This window comes from Monodelphis domestica, chromosome 2 (genome assembly GCF_027887165.1).
Source record: "Monodelphis domestica isolate mMonDom1 chromosome 2, mMonDom1.pri, whole genome shotgun sequence".
Classification (NCBI taxonomy): Eukaryota; Metazoa; Chordata; class Mammalia; order Didelphimorphia; family Didelphidae; genus Monodelphis; species Monodelphis domestica.
In genome coordinates, this window is record NC_077228.1 from 469,705,370 (window position 1) to 469,720,750 (window position 15,381).

The following is a 15,381-nucleotide window of genomic DNA, read 5'->3' on the forward strand; positions in this document are numbered from 1 at the left end:
GGATAGGTTGCATTTGATGGCAGAGATCCAGAAGGTGAGTTATAGACCACCACTAGAATGACAAGAAGCTGCTCTCTTGGAAATCTTTAAGGAAGATTCAGCGTGGTAAATGGTACCATGGATTTAGTTAGTTTGGCCAAGCTTTGTGTCTTTACCCAGCAAGCATTTATTAAATTTCTACAATGTGCATGGCATTATTTTAGGCAATGAGGATGCACAGACCAAAATAATGTTATCCCTGTCCTCAAATAACCTGTATGCTATCGTAAGAGAAACAATATGGACAGAGGAAAGTAATACAAAAGATATACAATGTAGATATAAAGAAGAGCAGGGGATACCAGCAATGGTGGGCATGAAAATAGACTTCCTCTTGGAAGTGATGTTTGAGTTGAATTTGGAAGGAAATTATGATTCTGTGAGGAGAGAGACAGACAGACAGACAGAGAAAGACAGAAAGAGACAGAGACAGTCAAAGATAGAGAGAAAGGAAGTGAGAATAAGAGCATATTTTAGATACAGGAAACAGACTGTACAGAGAGAATTTTATAGAAGAAAAAGAGCAAGGAGGCCAGTATGGCTTTTCAAGAAAGAAGAAAGCCCAAGGGTGTTGTCATTAGCTTATACTTGGCAACCTAACAACCAAGGTAATGTTGGATATATATCTCCAGGTTCTTTCTTTTGAGTATTATCATAGTCAATATATAAGGAGCTATTCAAACAGCTAGAACTGGGCAATTATATCTGAGGGGAAGAAAAGAATAGATTGCTATCTTGGGAAGGTAATCTGGGGCTAATGAGGAGGCAAAGATGATGCTTCACACTGATAAAACAAGTAGTTAGAAAAGATCTTGCCCTTAGGAGGTTTCTGAAAGGAAGGGACCTAAACAAGCAGATTTTCACAATGAAAATGCTATTCAGAACTGACGAATACACTTTGAAAACTAAAGTTTTAGGAAGTTTTCTAACTTTAAGAAGGAAGTCAGAAAAAAAAAAACCACAATAGAAATGCCTGACTATTACTCAGAATAACTGTGATCATTATGGAAACTTTGACCTAATTTGTTCTCTTTCTGTGTCGATTTGCCTCTACCTGGTCAATCTGTTGCCCTCCTGCTTCAGGAAGCTCAGTATATGAAGCTGAACTTTACAAGGATGTACAATTGGCTTAGCCCACTGCAACTTAGAAGTTCCAACCTTAAGAGACCTGCCAGCCTTAGACTTCAATGATCTGGGATTATAGGACCCCCTGGCATTTGATTAATGATGGTCATTCACTGTCATGCTACTATGAAGGACAAGAGACAGGGGAAGATATTTTTTGCCATCTAGATGACTTCATGAAGGTTGCACTAAAGAGCCTTTGAGATCATTTAATTCTGAAATTCTGTGGATCTTTATGAATCAAATGATTAAAGTTGAATAGAATCTTAGAAGCCATTAGACCCAACTTCTGATTTTTCAGACAAAATTGAGATCCCTAAAGATTAAAGGACTTGGCCAGGGTCACAGGAAGTAAATGATAAAGAGAGGATTTAACTTTTTAGTCCTCTTATTTCAAATCTGGTTCTCTTTCTCCTTTAGCATGTTTTATTGGTTCAATTCCCCTTTTTATTCTCTATTGCTGGTATCTGATTCCTTATTGCTTGTCCTTAAGTACAACACTACTGTTTAATATTTAAAATACATTGCATCCATGTTAAGTTGAGAATTGTTCAATGTAGGTAGTTCTCTTTAAAAATCAACCATTAGCAAAAGCATATAGGTTGAGGAAAAACAGGCAGACTTCTGAAGGCTACAGCTACCTTGCGATGCTGTACACACAAGAAACTTTTATGAGGTAGATTCAGGATTTGAATTCTTTAAATTTCCTATTAGCTCTTGTTCCCTAAAGTCCCACCTCATAGACTGCCATCCTGGTTAAAATTGATTTCAGAAGGCAGTTAACTGAGGCCAAGGTAACCAGAGGAATTAAAAGAGCAAGTAAAGAAAAAGAGCTTTGAAACAAATGTAGGCTTTGGGGCAGTTAGGTAGTGCAGTGGATAGAGTAACAAGTCTAGAGTCAGAGGACCTGTGTTCAAAAGTGGCCTCAGACACTTCCTAGCTGTGTGACCATGGGCAAGTGACTTAAACCCCAACTGCCTAGCTCTTACTTCTGTTCTGCCTCAGAATTGATACTTATTGATTCTAAGATAGAGGTTAAGGGTTTGTTTGCTAGTTTTTTTGGTTTGTTTTTAAAGAAAAAAAAATGGTGGGCAGCTGTCTGAAGATATTTGTGTTGGAAATGGACATCTATAAATTCATCTACTTTTCAAGAGATAGAGTAGAAATGAAAAAAAAAAAACTATACTTTCTCCTTTCAGTTCTTCTCACAGAAATGGCAAATATAATTTGGACACTAATGCATTGCAGGTGGAATTGTGAATTGATCCAAACATTTTGGAAGACAATTTGGAATTATGCCCGAAGGGCATTAAAAGGATGCATGCCCTTTGATCCAGAAAAATCACTACAAAGAGATAATAAAAAGGGTTCTACAAAAATATTCATAGCCACACTATTTGTGGTGGCCAAAAAAATTGGAGGGTGTCCCTCAATTGTGGAATGACTGAACAAATAGTGTTATATGATGGTGATGGAATACTATTGTGCTCTAAGGAATGATGAACTGCATGATTTCTATACAAACTGGAAAGACCTCCATGAACTGATGTAGAGTGAAATGAACAGAAACAGGAGAATATTATACATAGTAACTTAAATATTGTCCAACAATAAAATATAATTGACTTTGCTATGAGTGGCAATGCAATGATCCAGAACAATCCTGAGGGACTTATGAGAAAGAACTCTATCCACATCCAGAGAAAGAACTGTGGGAGAAGAAACACAGAAGAAAAGCATAGGATTTATTACTTATTTATATGGGTTTAGGATTTGGGATTTTGTTTTTAAAAGATTACTTTATTACAAAAATGAAAAATATGGAAATAGATATTAAGTGAAAATACATGTATAACATATCTCCAGGAGAGGGGAGTGAAGAGAGGAGAGAAAGAGCATGAATCATGTAACCATGGAAAAATATTTTAAAATAAATTAATAAAAAATGGCAAAAAAGAAGGAAGTCAAAGAAATTTGGTCCCTATATTCTTTTATAGTTTGCCAAATCAGCACTTTCAATCATTAGAGTTATCAATACTACCAAAGTACCCACATATAATAATACAATGAATAAAAACACTATATAATAAATCATAAGAACTATAATAACATTATACTTATTAATAACATATATTTGTAATTGATGGGCAAAATCAATGAGGAAAAATCAATTTATACCAGTTTTCAATTGTTTTTGATAAGAATGCATGCTTTATTTTGTGAAAAGCTTTTTATGTGGGGGCTGCTGGGCAGCTCAGTGGATTGAGAGACAGGACTAGAGACGGGAGGTCCTAGGTTCAAATCCGGCCTCAGACACTTCCCAGCTGTGTGACCCTGGGCAAGTTACCTAACCCCCATTGCCTAGCCCTTATCACTCTTCTGCCTTGGAACCAATACACAGTATTGATTTCAAAATGGAAGGTAAGGGTTTTAAAAAAATTAAAAAAAGCTTTTTCTGCATGAATTATTTCTTCTTCTTAAATACATTTATATAATCTAATTCTTTCTCTGATAGTCTATGCAATGCATTTTTTGTATGCATTCATCCATTTCACTTAAATAGTTAAATTTAATGGCATGTGATTAGATAAAATAACTCTTAATAATTGCTTTGATTTCATCTTCTTTAGTTTTAAATTCATCCTTTTTCTTTTTGTCTGCTAATAATTTGGTTTTCTCCCTTTTTTAAATGCTATTCACCATTCGAGTTCTTTTTCTATTTTTTTTCAATTGTCAACCTAATTAAATGATCTTCTCTTTCTTTATTTTCCTTATAAAATATTTAGAGATATAAAATTTTCTCTCATAATTGCTTTTGCTATATATTGCATGGGTTTTGCCATGGTCTCATAATTATCATTTTATTTAATAAACATTCATCCTTAACTTCATCCTTAAATAAATATATTAAGACTTCATCCTTACCTTGCTCATTCTTTAAGATTGTTATTTAATTTCCAATTAACCTTTGTTCTGTGTTTCAGGGGTCCCTTATACTATATAACTTACTGCATAATGATCTCAAAATGATGAATTTAGTATTCTGCTTATCTGCAATAAAATTGTAAGAAATTAAATTTAGGGTTTGACTAAATTTGAGAATTCTAAAATAACATTGTGGTTGCCAATTTAAAATATTATAGCTCAAATAAAAATGACTTACTAGCTTTTATTTACAAAGAGGTAGAAAGAGTGATCATAGAGAAATGTAAGAAGAGGGTAGAGAAAATGTCTAGCCTATCACACTAAATGTTGCTCTGGTGTCTGGCTCCACCCCAACAGGGCTCATTAATCCTTAGTCAGAAGAAGACCTGGTGCTGTCCTTTGCAGGGGTTCCACCTATAGAGCCTCCTCCAGGAAAGGAAGGCTTCTCTGGAACTAATCTCTCCAGAAGCCAGGAAAGGAAGGTCAGCTACTCACCTACCTAAGATGTAGTCCACAGGAGAAGATCCAGGAGCAGTCCTCCAAGAAGCAGTCCAAGAGTCAAAGTCAAGGTTCAAGCCGAATGTCAAGTCCAAAACCATCTCCAAATCCAAGTCACCAGGAGAAGCTCCCTAGACAGGAAGTTCAATACTTTTTATAGTCCTTTCCCCACATCATTTCCTGTCCCTGTCTCCACTTTATGGGAACCAATTGTAATCTTTTAATTTGCTTAGTACTACTCTAAGGGTGGTCAGTGGCCTCTCGAGTTGTCACCCATTTTAGTAAGTTGCAAATTCTCTTACTTAGTGTTAAGTTGCAAATTCTCTTACTTAGTGTTAAGTAGGGGAGTTTAAGTTTTTGGTTGATTAACTTAAAAATTGCTGATTGATAGACAAAAAAACTTTCATTCACCCTTCACAAAAGATAAAACGTTGTGTTCTAATATATATTCTTTTTTTTTTTGGTAAAGGCACCATGAACTGCCAAGAAAGAGGTATATTCCTTTATGTTACTATTCAGTTCTCACCATATATTATCATATTTAGAGTATATAAAATTTTATTTACCTCCATACTTTCCTTCTTAATTTTATTTTTGGTTAACTTATTCTAGTTCTGAAAGGGGAAGATTTAAAATCTCCCACTGTTATTGCTTTGTTATACATTTCCATTAGGTTTTCCTTCAAAAATTTAGATGCAAACAGGTTTAGTATTGATAATACTTCATTTTCTATTGTACTTTTAACATAATTTAGTTCCCTTTTTTATTTCCATTAATTAAATCTATTTTAGCTTTAACTTTATCTGAAATCATTATTACTACTCTTGATTTTGTTAACAAGCTAAAGTATTTTTTTTAGTATTTTACTCCATCTTATTTTTACTCTTTATATTTTCTTTCATTTTTAAATGTGTTTCTTATAAGATTATTGGATTTTGGTTTGTGATCCACTTTCCTATCCATTTCCATTTTATGAGTGAATTCATCTCATTCATATTCAGTTATAATTCTATGTTGTGTTTTTTCCCTCCATTCTATTTTTTCTCACTTTGCCTCTCTTTTTTTGTCTCTTTCTTCCTCAGAAATACAATTTTCTTTTCACCATTACCTCCCTGATCTCTACCTGTTCTCTCTCTCTTTTTTTCCATGTTTACCATCTTGTGTCTTGTGCTCATCCTTCTAGTTAATCTATTCACCCCTCTTGAAGGGGTCCTTCCCTTATCTCTCTTTTATTCTCTTGTTTGTTACTATAAAAGATCTTTATTATTCCCTCCCTTATCTTATTCCCTTGCCCTCTTTTTTAAAATCTAACTGCACTTTTAAGATTCCCTCTCTTAATCTTTATCCCTCCCCTCCTATTTCCTTATGAGTTAAGAAGAATTTCATACTTTTATATGTATTTATTTTCCCCTTTTTTTCCCCAGATCCAATGAGAATAAGGTGCTGGCATTTTCAGCCCTCCATTCCCTCCTGTTCTTCATTGTAACATTTCTTTCATTCATGCCTCTTATACATGCAATAATTACTCCATTTTATCCTTCTCAATTCAATTTTATTTAATAACTCATTTCATTATATTCAATTTGACATCAAAACTTCTATTAGTAGATGCTCCTTCAAAACATCCAATTAATGCTATTACTCTTAAGGTTTAAATATACCATTTTCACAACTGAGAAGTAAACAGTTTTGCCTTATTAAATACTTTATAATTATCTTTCATATAATCTTCTTATGTTGTTCATTATTAAAGATCAAATTTTCCATTTGGTTCTGTTCTTTTATTCAAGAATATTTGAAAGTCTTTTATTTTATTAAACAATCATTCCCCCCTTTTATAATGAGACTCAGCTTTTGTAGGTAGGCTATTATTGGCTGTAAACCTAGCTCCTTTGTGTGTGTTTTTTTTTTTAATATTGTATTCAATGATTTTCACTGATTTAATGTAGAGGCTGCTAAATCTTATGTTATCCTATTATAGTGCCACAGTATTTTAATTATTTTTTCTTGTTGATTGCAGCATTTTCTCTTTAACATGGAAATTACAAAATTTAGCTATAATATTCCTGTAAGCTTTTCCATTGACATATCTCATATGGGGTGCTCAGTGAATTAGTTCAAGTCTTATTTTATCTTCTACTACCCAAAACATCAAGGAAAATTTTCTTAATTTCTTGAAGTATAGTGTTTAAACTCTTTTTTTATTCATAACTTTCAGGCAGACTAAAAATTCTTATATTGTCTCTTTTTAATCTGTTTTCTAAATCAGTTGGCTTTATAATGTTTTGTATCCTCATTTTTTCCCATTCTTACTTAGCTTTATTATTTCTTATTATGTTAAGAGATTATCAGTTTCCTCGTTTCTAATTTTTAATGAATTTTTTCAGTGAATTTTTGTCTCTCTTTTTCCAATGAGTTGACCATTCTTATTTCTCTGTATTTTACTGCATTTCTTTTATTTAAAAAAATTTCCCTCAATTTCTCTCATTTGGTTTTTAAAGTCTTTTTAAAATCTTTTCCAAGAACATTTTGGGGGCTTGTGCTGATTTAAAATTTTTCTTTAAAATCTTAGAAATGGATGCTTTAATTTCTTTATCTTTGAAATTTGAACACTAATCTTTACCTGTAGTTGGGTTCTTTCTGTTTTGCTTCTTAGTTTTTTTTAATTTTTAGCAGCCTTTTTCTTCATTGTAAATTTTATGCACGCCAAGTTATTCTCCTTGTATGTGGGGGATAATGCCTTGGGATTTAGTCTGTTGTTATTTCCTGATCTCTGTGGTGGTCTTTGATTTCTTGGTTCTAATTTCTATATTGTAATGTCCTCAGCAGTGTTATTAGTTTCAATATTCTTACCCCTAAGGTTTCTCCAGAGTCTGTTTCCTTTGACTTGGTTCCTCAATAAGGAACTCTCAGCAAGAATATCCCAGATTTCTTATATCCCCTCCTACCACACTCACTTGGGTATATATTCACTCTTCTTATGTAGCCACAGCATGATACATCCACCTAGTTAGCCCATGTAAGCTTTTGTTTTCTTCTGTCTGTCAAATGCCCACTTAATTAGTGGACCAAAGATTTTAAGGCTGAGACCAACGCCTACATGACTGACTCAAGGCCTTGCCTTCTGTTTATTCAGTTATTAGACAGATACTTCAGAGTGCTTCTAGCTTCTTCCCAAATTGTCTTACATTGTACAGTTGTTTCTCCCTGATTCCAATTATTATTGAAGCTTTAAAATTCACTTAGAGGAACATTTTTTTAACTATTTTGAGGGAAATTTGGAGAAGAAAATAACTCTCTGTCCTATTCTGCCATCTTCCCAGAATGTACATTTGGTATCATAACAGTTCTTAATCTGTACTCCTCATTCCCAACTAACTACCTGATGTGCATATATATTGAACTTCACCCTTCCAAAAGCATTTCTAAGTACTTTTAGGTTTTTGTTTGTTTGTTTTTGTATTCAGGTGAAGTTTTCTTATTTGTATCAGTTATGCAAAAATCAGTCATTCCCCAAATTTAGTGGTCCAAGCACTGCATTTCCATTTAACACATTAAGACATGAACTTTTACAAATGAATAGCCTGAGACATTTACTAACTGTATGACCCTGAGCTAGCAATTTATCTCCATTTGCCTCAGTTTCTAGTCCTATCAAATCAACTGAAGAAAGAAATGAAAAACTGCCCTAGTGTCATTGTCAAGAAAATCCCAAAATGGAGTCAGGTAGAGGCAGATATGACTAAAATGTTTTAACAGCTTTCATATTCAAACTGTGTGATTAGAATTTTGTACCCTAAAACTACTATTCCCAGCACCCCACTCTCCTGACATAGGCAGGATATAAATTCCTTGTATTTCTGCCTCTCACCCTCTTCTCTTCCTATGGTGGCAGCTGTAGATGTGGGGTTTTTGAGCAGGTAGAAAAGCTTGTTTGTAAGGGGTAAAATTTATGTTTGGACTGAATATATTTTTAGTTGGTCCTAGGGATTTAAATTCTAAATCCCAATGAAATTACTCAAAAGTCAGAATGGAATTTTATGGTGGCTTATTTACAATAGAAGGAAGAAACTAAGAAATGAGAGAGAGAGGGGAAAAAGTGAAGGATAGCTACTCTGGCCTGGTCTGAACCAGGCAGGAGTTCCAAGGTCTCAGCAAAGGGATTGGCCTCTCCAGAGGCTGATGCCTCCAGAAAAGCCAAAGAAAGGGGAAGTCAGCCTTCTCAATCACCATGTGATCATCTAAGGGAAGCAGTCTGAGGTCTCACACTCCAGCTCCTCCATGGTAGAGTTCCATGGCCAAGTTTCTCTCACAGGAAGTGACAGGAAATATAAAGGCAGTTCTTTACATCACTTTCTGTGTATTTCATGTACCAGTGGTGGCTTAAATTTGGCTTTGGACAGCCCAGGGGGTTAGCCAGTTGTTTCTGATTTGTCACTTGCTAGCACACATGGGTCATAGACCTTCCTCCCCCACAGCTAATCCTTAAGTGGGGGTATATGCTTTCCTGCTTGCTAAAATTCTAAAGACTAAGCAGGGTGGAGTAAATCTAAAATTCACATGGGCATGTGGCTTTATTTTATTAGATAACTACCTTTTTATTCCATTACTTCAAGTGATTATTAATAAATCTTATAAAATACAATACTTGCAGTTATTATATATTAATTTGAGTCTTACAAAACATTTTTCCTCCCATCCTATACTTCAAAGATATTTCCCTTCTTATGCCACTTCGGTCTTTGGGGAATAAAAGGGTTTTAGATTAAAAGACTATGCCTTAGGTAGATTAAAAAGTTCAAGCAGTTACAGCTGTACATAGGATGGAAAGAGGTTTCTCCCAAATGCAAAGGATCCACTGCAAAATGAGCACAAAGGTACTGGTGTCACTATCTCAAAAGCAGGTCCTTAGTGTCTACCTGATGGATGTGTTGATTTGGGCTTGTTTAGGTATTCCCCCAACACCTGTTACAGAAAGTCAATTCCTTGAGGGCAGTAACTATTAATTTTTGTCTCTATATCTGGGGTTTAGAACTCTGTTGGTCACATGGAAGGCACATGAGATACTGAGTGATTCTCTAAGTATACAAGTACTGAGCTTACCACACTACAATCTAGGGCATTCTGAAAGAAGAAGTTTTTCTTGAGAGACACCCCCAAAAATATTATTTTTTTACTCCACCAACTAATAAATATTTTATTAACATATAACTTTAGAAGTTTCTTTCAAAGATGATTATGCAATACTGTGAAGGGGAGATTTTGGAAAGGAAATAAGATTGCAAGTAGAGCGACATGGAATGCAGTTGAACCAGGAAAAGCAAGAGCGAACTCTTTTAGATTCTTGAGAGGAAGGAAATTCTGGGGAACCAACAGTCAGTGGTGGGAGTTGGAGCTTTGCCCTGGAGACAGAAACATCTCTATGTCCCAGCTCAAACCTTCCATGAATAGAAAATTGTTCCAAAAAGATATTTAACAAGATCTTGAAGACTGTTGAAGCTCCTGACTCTGCTGTGACATTGAGAAGACCAAATCTCAAAGGGAGTTGATTGAACTACTTAGTTTGACTTACTGGGGGCTGTTATTTAATCACTCCTGATACCTGACTTCATCTTTGTTCTATTTATACTCTAGAGCAGGCATCCCCAAACTATGTTTCGCGGGTCACATGCAGCTCTTTGAGGCCATGTATCTGGCCCCCACCTCACTTCCGGAAGTGACACCTTTCTCACTGTTGGTCAGTGAGAGGAGCACTATATATGGCAGCTCTGTAAAGCATGGTGGCGCTCACGTGAAGTACTACTTCTGGTGACATAATCCTTTGTGTGGCGCCTTAGAATGAGGCTCAGTGCAAAGGATTATGTGGCTGGACAATGGAAGATGTCAGCATGGTAAGAGGCAATCTGGGAGAGGGGATTTTGTACTGTGTATACTGCTGCCTTGTTATGATCAGTATTAGGGTTAGGGTTAGGATTAGGGTTAGGGTTAGGGTTAGGTTTTTATAGTTCTGCCCTCCAACGCTCTGAGGGACAGTGAACTGGCCCCCCTGTGTAAAAATTTGGGGGACCCCTGCTCTAGAGACTTATTCCTCTGTGGGTTTTAGCCTAGAACTATATTAGAATAAAAGGGGAATCACTTAGGCAGAGAGAGTATTCAATGTAGACTAGGCTGTGCTGATGACTAAGGAGACTTAAACCAAAGTCAGACTGGTGGGTGATAAGATAGCTTTATTAGTCATAGGTAAATCTAACCCCATCTCCAATTTACAACTTTACAATGAACCTTGTTACTTTGAAAAGCAGTCAGATTGGATACATACTGGTCAAAGGCAGAGAGAAGCCATTTTTGCTCACTCCCACTGAAGAGATCTTCTTGCTGACTGGGTCTAGCTAAATTCCCACTTACCCATCTTAAATCTCTATTACATTGTGAAAAAAATCACCCAGAATAAAATTACATTAAAAAGAAGTTTCTGGGAATAGTGACACACACTTTTCTCTGCTCTTAAGGATGCTGGGGATGGAAGATCATTTCAGTTCTAGAGTCCTACTAATGACTATTGGGTGACTCCCATTCATATGATGAGCCTTTGAGAAGGAGGGTTAGGAATGGGTCATGCTGTATTTCTAGGTGGATTGAGAAAGGGAGAACTAGGCTCAAAAATCATTGCCTAAATTAGTGAAGTATAAGGAGAAAATGAAAATAAAACGACTAAGATTAAATGGAAGTCTTAACTATTTAAACTTTTTTTATATTGATGGCACCAATATGCCTTTAGAGAAAATTAAGTTAAAATGTTTTGAAGAGAATTCCTGAATTCAGGTTCCTGGTGGAAAATTTCCCAAATTTTCTTTGGAGAATTACTACTTTAACCATTTTCATTTCACCTCCTTTCTCCCATTGAACAGAGAATAAATAATGATTTCTTATAAGAAGCATTAAATATATTGTTTGTGTATGTAAATTTGTCTATAAGATACATCTGCATTTTCTTTGATTTGAGTAGTAAACTCAGGATATGATATTCCCTTCCCACACATACACATCTGGTATATGTCAATGAGTAAAATATGCTGAGGAACTGCAGGAGTCATATTGGCCAAGATCATACACCCAGGGTCAGAATCAAGTTGTACCCTTATCTTTATTCCAAAGCCAAAACTCTATTGTACTACAATATTCCTTCTTTCTATACATGTTCATATTTTATTTTATTTTAAAATATGCTATTTTTTTCACAAAGGAGATGATCTGGACATGTGACTTATTCAACCTAACCATCTCTTGTAGAAATTGAGAGGTTTCATGATTTGGCCAGGGTCATATAAAAGCATACCTCAAAGATATTGAAGGTATTGTTTGGTTGCAGATGACCAAAATTAAGCCAATGTCCTAATAATGCATATCATACAAAGTTTTTAGTTTTCCAGTGAATGTAAAAGTTAGGTTTAAAATATACTCTTTTCTATTAATTTTATAATATATTCTTATAAAAACGCTTTAGATACCTTAATCTAAAAACATTTTATTGCTAAAAATGCTAAAATTATCATCTAAGCCACAGTCATTTTGTTAGTTGAGGATCTTGCCTCAATCTTTTTTTTTCATGAATCAGAATAATTTTATTGTATTTTCCCCAATTTTATGGAGATTAATTTTTTATAATTGTTTTCTGACATTTTGCAATCCATGTTCTCTAATTCTCTCCTTCCTTTCCTGCTTCCCAAAGATTATAGATAATAGAGGTTTTATATGTACTACTGTGTGATACATATTTCCACATTTGTTATGTTGTAAAAGAAGATAAATATCATTTATGTATGGTAAGGTTCAATTAGTTATGTAGCATAATTAGAAGCAGAGAGATAAATTCCAGAGAAAGGATTCTTTCCTTGTCCCTGTAAGGCACAGCCAGGGGAAAATCACAGTGTTCACTTTAAGGAAGATTGGGATGCTGGGAAGACTGTTAGAGGATTCTGGGTCACTCCCTGGAAACTCACTGTCTGGAGAGGTGGTTGGTGACTTTTCTCTGGGTACTATCAGCTAGTAATTTTGGTTAAAATTAACTTTGCAAGCTTACAAGTAGATCTGTGAAGGTGAGAAGAGTTTTATTTGATGTGAGAACTATTCTCCTGAAGAGAGAAGTAACTTCCAGTTTGGCTCTCACTGAAACCATGTGAGGTCTGACTTCCTGCTGGGAAGAGTCAGAGGAAGCCATTGATTTCTGACTGCCTCATTGGTCAGTTAGAGAAGGCAACTTGTGACATTTGATAAATAATTTAAGGAGATTAATGAAATTTGAAGTTTATCTATTAGAATAGGTTTAAATAGATAGATTTGGGTTTTAGGTAGACAGTTTAAAATAGTTATAAGAAGGTTCACCCTTGGTGAACAAGAAGCAAATCATCACGGATTAGATTAGGGGCTTATATTTAGAAATCTTAGAATTAGGATAAGAGCTTTACTATTTTATCTCTACCTCCTTTATCCTCTCCTTGTTTCTCCTGATATTGAATAATAAATAAGTGTTGGATTAAGCAGGAATCTAGTAAATTCATCCACCATCTACAACCAGGTAACCCTAATAGCTCAAACCTATCTATCCCAATTGATAATGATCAATCAGCTACCACTATCAATTACCCATAACAAGATCAATATTAGCAATAATAATATTCAAACAATTCATAAAGGAAACAAAATGAAAAATTGATTTGCTTCAATCTAAATTCAGAATCTCTCAGCTACTTCTATGGTGGTAGATAGCCTTTTTGGTCAAGAGTCCTTTGGAATTGCTTTGATGTTGATGGTTGCTGACTGATCAGGGGAGTGGTTGGTGAAACCTCAGGTGGCTGTGGCAGTTTTTTAAAATAAGATGACAATTAAATTTGCCTCATCAGTTGACTCTTCCTTTCACAAGCAAATTTAGAGACCATTGGAGGAGAAATGATTAGCCTAATTTAAATATTATTGTTTCTCAGGGAATAGGGATGCCTGAAGAAGAGAGAGATGAGTATGGCCTTTCTGTGGAATGGGCAGAACACAAATAGCATTTGCTAATTAAGTTGGTCATCTTTAAGGGCATCCTGATTTTTTCCCATTATTTCGTTATTCTGATCATGAAGGAAATTACCAAGTAATGTAGCTTTCTTTTATTCATTTGATTCCTTTAGAACCCAATTCTACTGCTAAATAGGTCACCATTGGTAAAGTATGAAGATATATACTCGATACAATTCACTATATGAATGTTGGGGATTATTTAGTCTTATCAAAACTCATTATTAGACAAATCATTCATTAGTTGATTCATTCTAAATTAGCTGAATGTTAATTCAGTGATATTAGTTGTTCTCTGCATTCTTTTGAACGATTGCTTATGAATCATTTTCATTTGGGGATAGAGAAATTATTATGAAAAAGAAAGGATTCAATCCAAGGGAAGGCTAGGAGAAAAAAAAAATTATTCCTTTTTCTAGGACATGAAGTACACATGCTCCATAAACAGAATTAAATTTTCTTTAAAGGAAAGCAATTAAGCAACTCTGGCCTTCGGCTGCAATAATTTATATTCAGCAATTTATGATTTCTTTACTGACTTCATTATAGAGTAGGGGAAAAATCCATATTTATTATAGGAATCTTTCAATCCATACCTATTTCAGATGTTTGGAAGATAGAATACCCATCGATGGTGAAGATGAGCCAAAATATACTCTGAGGTGGCCATCAGGCTTAAAATGGTAGCCTTTTATATTTCTAGGATTATATATAGCAGATGATTCTCTGAACATTTGTCCAACAGTCATATCAGAGCTTTTGAAAAGGAGAACAGCTAGCCATTTGCATATTACTAGTCACAATTTATTTCCTGCTAAGAGATTTGAGTTATTAACATGGAGGATTTTTTTCATGATTTTCTCTATTTTATTATCCATTAATATTGAACCAAATTCTCCAGAACCCAATAGTCTCTGTATGGAAAGTATTTTTCAAAGGCTTAAGTCAATAATAAAAATAAATAATTTTTATGTTCTAAGGTAGAAAGCATCTTAGATTTAAGGACAGAGTCCCTGGGCTCAATCCTAATTATACAATTCACTTTGTTTAACCTTGTAAAAGTCACTTCACACATTTCAGCCTTAGTCTCCTTACTTGTCAAATAAAAGAGTTTGATGAAATTATCTCTCCAGGGCTGTGAAGCTTTAAAGTTATGCTGATATATACATTGCTTTAAGGTCTTAAAATGATGTCACCCAAAAAGTAATCTGAGATGTGGACTATTGATATCTTCATTTTTTAGGGGAAAATTCATATCTAGAGAGACTGAATGACTTGTAATCATAGAGCTTAGCTTCAAATCCAGGGCTTTGGACCTCAAATCCATCGTGTTTTCCACTAAATCAAACATCTTGTCAAAAAGATAACTTCTTAAAAATATGATACTTGTAAATAAGAGTCACATTAAATCTAATATTGAACATATAATTTCAGTCCCAGAACACAGGTTAAAGAAGGAATCACTTAAACATGTGAGTGGTACCAAGGGTAAGAATTTTGCATATGACTTCAGGCACAGTCAATGGACAGAGATTCTCTAAATCTCACTATTGTGGAATTCTTCTTGTTACAAGGAAAGAAGAAAAAAATATGAATGAGAATGTATGAGAGAAAGAAACAAGTTATTATTGATATTTTAATTCTTTACAGTAAAACTAGAGCTCTATTTACTTTCAAACACAATTGTTGGATTTAGTCAGAACTCACTAATATAGTTTATAGGAATGTTTAATA